Source organism: Drosophila innubila, assembly GCF_004354385.1.
Source record: "Drosophila innubila isolate TH190305 chromosome 3R unlocalized genomic scaffold, UK_Dinn_1.0 2_E_3R, whole genome shotgun sequence".
In the NCBI taxonomy this organism is placed as follows: domain Eukaryota; kingdom Metazoa; phylum Arthropoda; class Insecta; order Diptera; family Drosophilidae; genus Drosophila; species Drosophila innubila.
The window spans coordinates 1,097,979-1,108,153 of NW_022995380.1; positions in this window are offsets into that span (position 1 = coordinate 1,097,979).

Genomic DNA, 10,175 nt, shown 5'->3' on the forward strand with positions numbered 1-10,175 from the left:
AAATGCGGGCACTCAAGTGACTCTGGACATGTCATCAGACCGTAAACAGCATATTCCACCCCTCGCCCGCCACATATAAATCTCGCCTAAGGCCTGTAATTAGGTGGACGCATACAAGATGCACACGTTGTGGCACTGTGCACTGTGGCACACTGATGAAGATCAACTTTCCAACAAAATGAAATTAACTAATTGCAAAATCGCTGGGAGTCGCAGTCAAGGTGAAAGTTGACAAGCTGACATGGCCAGGAGCGTGCGAGCGGCAGACGGTTGGGTCTCCAAACGAGTAGCACATAAATTACATACGCACCTTTCCCAGGACAGACGACGTGGCGCCTCCTCACCCAATCCCAGGCCCAGTTCCATGCCGCCTGTTCGGTTCGCTTCCATGTGGATATTGTCGCCGTGCGGCGGCTGTAGATTGGACCTGGCTGTAATAGCGCTTGATTGATGCAGCAATTTGGCCAGGCGTGTGAAGGTCGTCGGCGTCGTCGTCGTTGTTGTTGTCGTTGTCGTGATGTGGGATCCCAGGGTGCCTCCCTCGGCCATTGCGAAATCATGCAGCTGCTGGTGCGGGTGCAGATACTCCCTTGACAGCGGTGTTGTTGCCTCTGAGCATGCCGTGGCACGTTTCTTTCCTGCCAAACGATATGGATAGCCTCGCGAGGGGGCAGCATGTGGAGCGGGTATTCTGCGGGCGAATTGTAAAGTCAAGTGATTACATAACACGGCGACAGCGACCATATGTCACGTATGTGACACATACACTATCAAACATACACATCAACCTGTTATACAAATTGTTCAAATCAACGAATCGTTCCTTTCGCCGATTTCGACTATCTATTGAATCCCGGCTATAAGATACCCATTACTCAATTTAAAAATATATACACAGTATCTATGAATTTAGAACTCAAGCGTTATAATTATTGCACAAATATTGCACCATTTTAGGAGTATCGATTTTTCGTCATATAATTGATCTACTTAAAGTACTCGATAATCGGTTCCACAAAAATTGGTTTGTCGTAATTTCCATTTATTTTTACTTCACTATTTCAGAGCAGTCTGTGTGTCAGATTTGGTTACTCTAGCTCTTATAACCTTTAAGATTCAAGTGTTCATACAGACTATTGATGCTGAAGTTGAATATACAGGACGATCTGGATAATTCGGAATTTTGTTAATTCAGTCAATCAGAAAAAATGGAAACTCAAAATTATTGTACTCCACGAGTATTCGGACACCACTGTTTTTTGTTAACTTTGAAATCTGGAACTTTTATCTTTGTGTATATAAGAAAGGGACAGAAATAGCAAAACTATATGCAAGGAAGACAATTTTGAAATTGAGAATTTAAAAGTAAATAATATTAAAATTGATTGATTAGTTAAACACACAAATGTGTTTTGACAATTTAATAAAATTACAAAAATTGATCAAATATGAAAGAAACTTTGTATTTTTTTAATGGGTTTCTTTAGCTTGGTAATCCTGATATTCCGTTAACTTGGAATATATCTTTAATTGTCCGGACTATCGAGCTTGCACTGAATATACCTTTTAGGGACTAACACGGCTTCTTCTCCCTGTTGTATAACTTGCGACGAATACAATACGAACATATAATTTAATAAAAATGTGGATAACACTCTCTCAGATGTACAACAAGTTAGACCCATCTTTCAGTATAGTGCAGTGTTAGATCAGATTACTTTCGAACTAAGAAAGGTCTCGCTGAGTGCTTAAGTTCAAAATTACCTCAAAAAGAGCGAACCATCCGCGTGACACTCGAAATCGTCAGACAGCTGATAAAGCGAGCTATCTGCAACATGTTGCTGATACAAGTGCAAATTGTTTTGTGCCACATGCTGTTGCATGGCCGCATGTGCCTGTGCCTGCTGGTGCGGCGAGCTGCCCGATGATTTCCGTCTGTAGATCAATGTGCAGTCATCTTTTGGTAAATTCAATGATTTGACCATCAATGTATTGTTGTTGTTGTTGTTCAGACTGCTGTTGTTATTGTTGTGACTGGTGCTGGTGCTGACAGCACCCCCTCCACCACCGCCACGAGTTAGCAGAGACCAACGATGGCCGCTGGCGCTGCCACTGCGGCTTTTGCAGCCTATGAGCCGTTCATCTGTATGAGAATTGAAAATATAACATAAATTATTACTGACTAAAATTATGAGCTAGTGCTTATGTAAGTGTGTGTGCGTGTGTCTGTGTGTGGGCACTTTCCAAATTTTATTTAATTTTAATGCAAGCTGAAAACTTGTCAGCAGATTTTAATTAGTTTTCAGCACGTGTGGTTGCAACTGCAGCAGCTGTGCACTATGGGACGTTTGCCCAGTTTTTGTGGCAATAATAAATAACTCGTAAACTACGCAAGATATTTTGATGCGGTTCTTATTCTATTGTTATATATAACCCCAGAAGTGTTTTAGAAAAGTGGGCGTGGCATCAATAATTAGAAAAATAAGTGGAAATATTGAACTATTACTATTGTAAATAATTTTTAATATTGTATATTATTTGCATTAAAAATAATCATGATTTTGCGATACAGAAAGATGTAAGCCCTCTCAAATGGCTGTTAGCATAACTTTGGAAAAAACAAAAATGGGGGGCCAGGCCCACTTTTTTAAAATGCTTCTGGGAGTATCCATGGCACTAGAAAAAAACAATTAAACAATTGTTAACAATTTTTTGTAGCTCATTGCAAAGTTAAACTTTCGTTTCAAAAAGGATCTATAGACATCACTTGCTAAATACAAAAATTATTAATGAAACACGCACAAAAACAACAAAATATTAGTTGAAACATAAAGTACACGCCCGAACTGTTAATACCCATTGCCAATTTTGATTTTTTTAAGTGATTTTCTTTATAAATTAATAATAAATTCAAGCTTATACTTTACCAAAGGAAGTGGCCTTTGGCGGCAACAGCTAACTTTAACAGCTGTTATTTTAACATTGGACTGTTATGTTAACATTTTTGGTATGTAACATAACAGTTTGATGTATTGGCATTAAAAATTCATAGATTTGAATACTTGTGATAATAATGCCAAAAACAGGTAAAACGCCCCATAGTGCTGTGGCAGCACCACGCTTAGGTCGGAGTTCACAGTCCAAAGTCCATTAGTTAAGCCTTGCATCTTGGGGTTGCATTTAAAGTGCAACCAGCTAGCATTTGTGGCATATATGTAAACCACATGCCGTCAGCAAGCTTTATCTATTGACGTACAATCCATAAATATGTAGCATACTTTTCAACGCAGTAAATTTGATACTATTTAAAAAAAAAGTTTATACTCGAATGCTGTTCAACTTTACTCATATTTCCTATTATTCTACATATGTTCTTTTCACAGCGCGTGCTTTGTGTCTGTGCATGACGAATCCATAAATAACAAACCAAGTATTTCGATTGATTGTCAGCCACATGCACGTGCAACATGGACGCTGGACTGCTTTTTCTGGTTTTACTTTCCCTTATATATTATTGCAATGTAGAATTTTTCCATATTTATTTGCAAATATTTTCAATACCTCCGAGCGATTGCGGGAAAAAATATGAGAAAGTGGATTAAGGGCACAAAGAGCAGCTTATACTCAAATAACAAAGCCGATTTCAACGGAACTGATGCAACAGGAAAAATTTATGAATATACAACATTTATTACGTTTAGCTTGTTATCAAATGATATAGTAATTTAATTTCAACAAATGTACACCAAAAAGTTATTGGTTCTTTTTTTTAACCCAGCTAATTTAGCATCTGCTTCTAGATAATGTAATAATTTTAGCTCTAAAAAAGCAAAGCCGAATAATATATATTAAATCAAAACCAAAAAAAATATTGTTAATTTCTAAAAAATTAAGAAAAAACATTTATTAAACATTTATGAAATGAAGAAAATTAAAAAATAACAAACGGCTTGTTTAAACCAAGATTGCAAACCTCCAAAATTTTGCTAAAAGGTTCGGTTCGGCGGTTCGAACCATAGAGCAAGACATCGGTTTGGTTTGCGAATTGGTTTACATACCCCCTAAGCCCACGGTTTGGGTTCGAACCTTGGTTCAATTTCATACAAAAAAAAATATTTGTATTGTTATATATTTTTTTTCTACATTTTGAACAAAATAAATTTTTTTTAATAGAAATCAAATTTTGATGATAATTCAAATTTATTTGAAGATTTAAGTATGACTTATTTTAATCCGAAGTTTCCATTAATTGCGAAATATTAGAAAGCCGTAATATTTATTTTTTTTTTTTTCGAACCGAACTTTTATTTTTGAAAGCGGTTCGGTTTAGGTTCAATCTCGCAAAGTAAATAATTTCAAGGGTTCGGTTCATAATCCGGTTCGGTCTGCTTAAAAACCCAAACCAAACCGGTTCTACGAGGTTCGGCGCAGAACTGGTTTGCAGCCTTGATTTGAACATAAAATATAATATTAATAAAGAAATGTTTTTATTATAGCAAAAAATGACAAAATTATTATTTGTTTTGCAGCGTTATTGATATATTATTAGTTCAAAAAAATGTTCATTCTGTGGTAATTTAACACTCGATGAATTTCCATTAATGAATGTATTTTCCCAATTTTGGTTTATTTAAACCAAACCCAATTAATTTACTAAACTGAAAATAAATAGATTTTCTCACATTATTGATAAATGTATTGCACTTTTAGCCTGTTAAAGTGCAATTTCAATAAAATAATATTGAATTCTTTTTGCATCTGTGCACTATAATTGTATGTGGTCAGTGGCATGTCTATGGATATAAAGATACATTACGCACCGCAATGAAATGTTTGTTTATCCGTGTGTAGCGACACGGCCGGAAGTCCCGGCAAAATGATGGCGGGCAACGTGCGAGACCGTAACAATGGCGGCGGCAATTTGCGGCTGCCACAGCGTGATTGGACGCCGCCACCTCCGATGCTGCATGCCGCACCGGCACTGCTCTGCTGTGCCCTGCAAAGAGAAATGGAGAGAAAGAGAGAGAGAGGGAAAAGGATAAGTTAATGCAATTATGTTTTAAAGGCAGCTCTCGGGCTAAAGAAGTGACAAGCAAATGCAATTACTTTCAGTTAGTTCCCCAGCATCCGGCCAAATGCCAATGCTTTTGAATTCATTTCCGAGTTTTTTATTTGCATGACGCCAACACAGAAGGAAGTAGGAGAGGGGGAGTCAGAGGATATGTCAGCTGTTGATTTGTAAAGTATTTTTTCACACACGCTGTGAATTACATTTGATTGTTGCCAGCTAAATGATTTTCTTGCATTCCTCAACTCTCATGTGGCATGTGTGCCCGTTGCATACGAAATGCGCATCTGTCAGCTACACGACACATGATACTACACCACCTACCCCTTGGGTGAAAGCTAAAGTGCCTACAAATGTGCTGTCACCCCTTTCAGAAATTTTCCAACTTGACGTATGATTGAATTTCTGGCACTCACTTCAAGTCAACAACTGCGTCATTTGACTGTCGATCCAGTTAAAACAGCCACGCCTACATTGCCGTTGTATAGTTTTTCTCATGACTTTTTGCCATAGCTTAAAACGCTTAAAATAAAGTACAGAATGTACTAGATACATAGCCAAACTTGGCAGTCAAGCCCCCTTCAGACACAAACATGAACAACATGTACACTTTATTGATGATACCATAAGAGGAACAACAAAATCTTTTGGCCACCCGCTGCTCGAGGCAGCTGTAAGCTTAACAGTTTTGGCTAAAAGTGGCGTCCCACAGAGAGACAGAGAGACTGAGAGAGAGAGAGAGAGAGAGAGAGAAACCCTCTGCCACTCACTGGAATTCTATTTTGCTGCTGCACAAAGTTACAGTCGCATTTTTTTGCTCAAGCTAAAACAAAAAATCTTGTATGTAATTTATGTGCGTCCTTGCAACAGCGGAAACAGAAATGCCAAATGGCTACTGCAACAGTAAATACAACATACACAGGCCACACAAATAATAAATACATACACATATATTTTTATTTTCATTGTTTAAGAAAATTCAGCACATCGCAGCTTTTGTTTAAGAAGTGTATTATTTGGAGGAGGGCGTGGCAAAGGTTCATCTTGAAGTGAGTTAAGAACAGCTCAAATACACACACACATTACGCTCAATAAGTCAGGCTACAACACCTGCTCTCCTCCTCTCTCTCTCTCTCTCTCTCTCTCTCTCTTCTCGAGTCACAAGCTGTTGGGTGGCACAACAGGCAAGCAACTCATCAGGCGCCAGCAAGACGCCCAAGTTTTTTGGTAGGCTGCACATTTGCTTCCCTTTTGCTGATGGCCAGGCCAGTTGTAACCCACTCTCATAACTCAAAGCGGATCTACATAATTGAGTCGCAGCCGTAACTCGTACATTACCCAACAACAGCACTAACATTAAAAAGAAAGGCAACAACAATAACGAGCACTTGGCACCTTCTTGGGTTGCAAGGCATCAAGAAGAAAGAAAGTTAACATGCTCTCTAAATTGCCGTAAAATATTTTAAAGAAGGTGCGACATAAAAGTTTATATTTATTTTGATAATGAGATGAGAGCATAAAGCAGCAAAAACTATATAAATCGACTTCTAGATACTCTACAAAAAGCGGTCCATAGCAAAGAAAACTGAATAATAATATAAAAAAAAGCTGGTTCGTCTTTTAAAATTTGGGGTGTTTTCTTTAAAATAAAGAAAATGTCAGAACTGATATACAACAATTTATTATTTATTTTATTTACATATACATTTTAGTTAATACAGTAATTAATATAGAATTTCGTAATACTTGAGAATAGAAGCTTTTAAGCAGGAATTAAAGCCGGAACGAATTATTGAAATTAACTAATACATAAATTTAGTAAATAAATTGTGTTTTGGTAAGGCTTTCACAACTTTCGTTGTTTTCTATCTGCATATAATATACAAATGTATGTTCAATATATATTTTATTTATTGATATTTTATTTATTGGTCTGTAATTGTTGAAACATTTTAAAAATTTTAAAAAATGTTTTATTGTACCCGAAGTGAAACAGGACCAGAAAGGACACAATATTTGTTTCTGTTTGATTCCCTGCTTTTAAGATTTAATCTTAAAATTTTAAATTTAATAATGTATGTCAAACTTGTTTTAAAAATATAAATGTAAGTCTATTAATTTCAAATTTTATTTAATATTTTGTAATACCTGCTTCTAGTCATTAAATTCTTTAAGATTTGAGTCAAAATTTTTAACTCACTGGTTTCTGAAACTGGACCGACAACCGAACCAAAATTTTAGTCGATGACTCGAATCATTAAACTGAACCTTTTCAATAATTGAAATGGTTTGTAGCCTTGCTAGTATTTCACCTCAACTGTGCAATCTTTCAGCGCTTTAAACCTACTGACAACAAGATTTAAGTTCAAATTGCTCACAATTTGGGCCGACAAGTTTTGCACGACTAGACACACACACACATACGCAGAAATTGGTTAGGCCAAAAATGGCGAGCGTAATATGTATGCCAAGTTACGTATACGCACTGTGTGCTGTGTAATTTGGCGTATGTATGTGTGTGTATATGTATGAAAGTCGGTTGTGTAATTGCATTTGAGGCTGTGTTTACATGTGCGTGCATAATTAGAGCAAATGTTGCTCATGTAATCAAATCAGCAGCAGGATAAGGAACCGGAAAAGCAGAGCGTAGAAAGGGAACCATTAACGATCGCAAATGCTCAGTCGACATATTTTCAACTCTTTTTTCTTTGAAGCTTCAACCACGCCTTTTCGTTTCTGTTGTCGTTGTGACTTTTTCTTGGCTTTGGTTGAAGTTTAATAAGGAATTAAGTGATGTGTCGGCTGGCAGGGCAAAAGGGGTTGGCATTCTTCGGGGCAAGGAGTTTCGCATTAATGACTTTGCCGAAACTTTAAACATTTTAACAAGCACAAAAGCTGTTCCCCACTCTCAGAATCCTCGTGCAATTTGTTGGATTTTTGCTGCGCCTAATTGAGTTTCCAGCTACTACCATTTTCTTTTTTTCGTTTTTTTTTTTGCGAGACAGCATGTGAATGCCCGAGCATAAAAAACATTTATATTTCGAGTTCAGCGATGTAGCAAGGCGGAAAAATTTTTAAAATTCGTTTTAGAGCAAACATAAAGCAGCACAACAACAACTACAAAATAACAGCAGAAAGGGGGGTGGCGCATAAAGAGAACAGAAGAGAATAGGAGAATGAGGGAATGTGGCAGGCAAGACTAGTAGCTGCTTTTTAGAGCGTTCTAAGTTTTATATACGTGTACAAGCCTTGGGACTACGAGTATGTGTATATGTTTGTGCCGCAAGAACGTGCCACACCCATCCCACTCTACTTCGACTCGTTCAATTCAGCAATGGTTGCTTGCTGCCTGCCCGTAGCTTGAGCTTGCCACACAGTTGCAGCAGCTTTGCATTTTTAGTATTACATTTCACCTGCATTACCGCAAGCTGCTTAGCAAATTTTTACAGCAGACCCGCAGGAAGTTGCGTTTGGCAGACTTCCATCAAGCCGCAATTTAAATGACAGACAAACAGACAGAGACACGCACAGAGGGCAGGCTAAAAGCTGTGGGTATCAGGTAAGAGCTGTGGCAATATCCGTTGCAATCCAATAAAATCAAATGCAGCGATTACCGAATCTCAATGATGGAAGGTATAAAAAAGACAAATCCTGTTTCAGATACAGAGCTTGATTGCAAGATATTACTAGCTGAAATGTTGAGCAAATTATGTCCTTATTATCTGAGGCAAGATAATTTAAGCCTTGTTTAAGAATTTTAAAATCACACAGCATTTTTCTATCAGTGTATGTAAGAAAAGGAATATATTTAAGGGTGCATCAATTTGTATAGGCCCAAAAAAATAAAAAAATGGGAACCCAAATTCGTAATTTAAGGTCAATTCTGAGATGTTTTCACCGAGAAACTATAGTTCTAAAATCAGTTCCTAGTTCCGCATGTTATAATTAGAATATCCTTAGTGTTTTTATTCTAGCCCTGACAAGACTTCAAAATTTTATAGAATCAAAGGACCAATTGTCCTCAAAACATAACTTTCGTTTTCGCAAGGACTAAAAACACAACAAAATTTAACTCAAAAAGCGGGGAATATGAATTGATTTTAGAACTATATTTTCGGTGTGAAAACATCTTACAATTGAACTTAGATTACGAATTAGGATTACCATTTTGTGTGATAAAATCGATGCACCACAATATACCTAAACAATGCACTAAATTCTTTATAGACCCGATATTATAATATTTAGTATTATTTTAAAACGCAAAAGAAGTAAATTATATTCAATTTAAAGAGATTAAGGTTAAGTTTATACATGATTTCACATAAAAGTTTTTTTAGGCCTGTTTTTAAAATAAATTTTTAAAAATTATAAAATATTCTATAATTGTCTTAAAAGATTTGATCAACTTTCATCCTGTTTCGTCCTGGAAAATTCGATTCAATCAATTAATGATAAGTGAAATCGATAATACATCAGCTCTATTATTTTAACTTATAGAAGCGCACCATATAAATTTCTTAAATAAATTGACACCATATAAAAAGAATTTTTTCACTATTGCAATTTTCTTATGAGATTTTTTGTGTTCTTACTTCTGTTTGTCTCCTGTGTTTTTCCTTTATACCCACAGAAAATGAGATAAATTCAATACACTCGGATTTTGCGGCTTAATAAGGAATATCCTTGTTAAAAACGGAATAAGGAGGAACAAAGAGACATTGCAATGCAAGTGGCAAAAAAAAAATAAGTTGAAGGCGAATTTCCAACTTTCAGATTGAAAGCCAGAAAGGCTAAAAGGATGGGAAAAAATGCGACAAGGGATAAGAATCAACTTACTGTCGTTCCTTGCGTTGTTGTCGCTTCTTCTTGAACGCCTTTTTGACGCGCAGTAAAAGAAACGCGGCTCGATCCACCGAGAGGGTGGTGCTCTTCTTGGTCGCCGATGGCGTGCCACCATCGTCCATGATGCGATAGTTCTTGAAGATACGATGGTTGTTGTAGCTGTAGTAGTAGTTGTAGTTGTTGTTTGTTGTTGGTGTTATACTTGTCAACTTAAAGGACGTTGTAGTTGTAGTTGGAGCTGTTGCTGTTGTATTCTGTATTT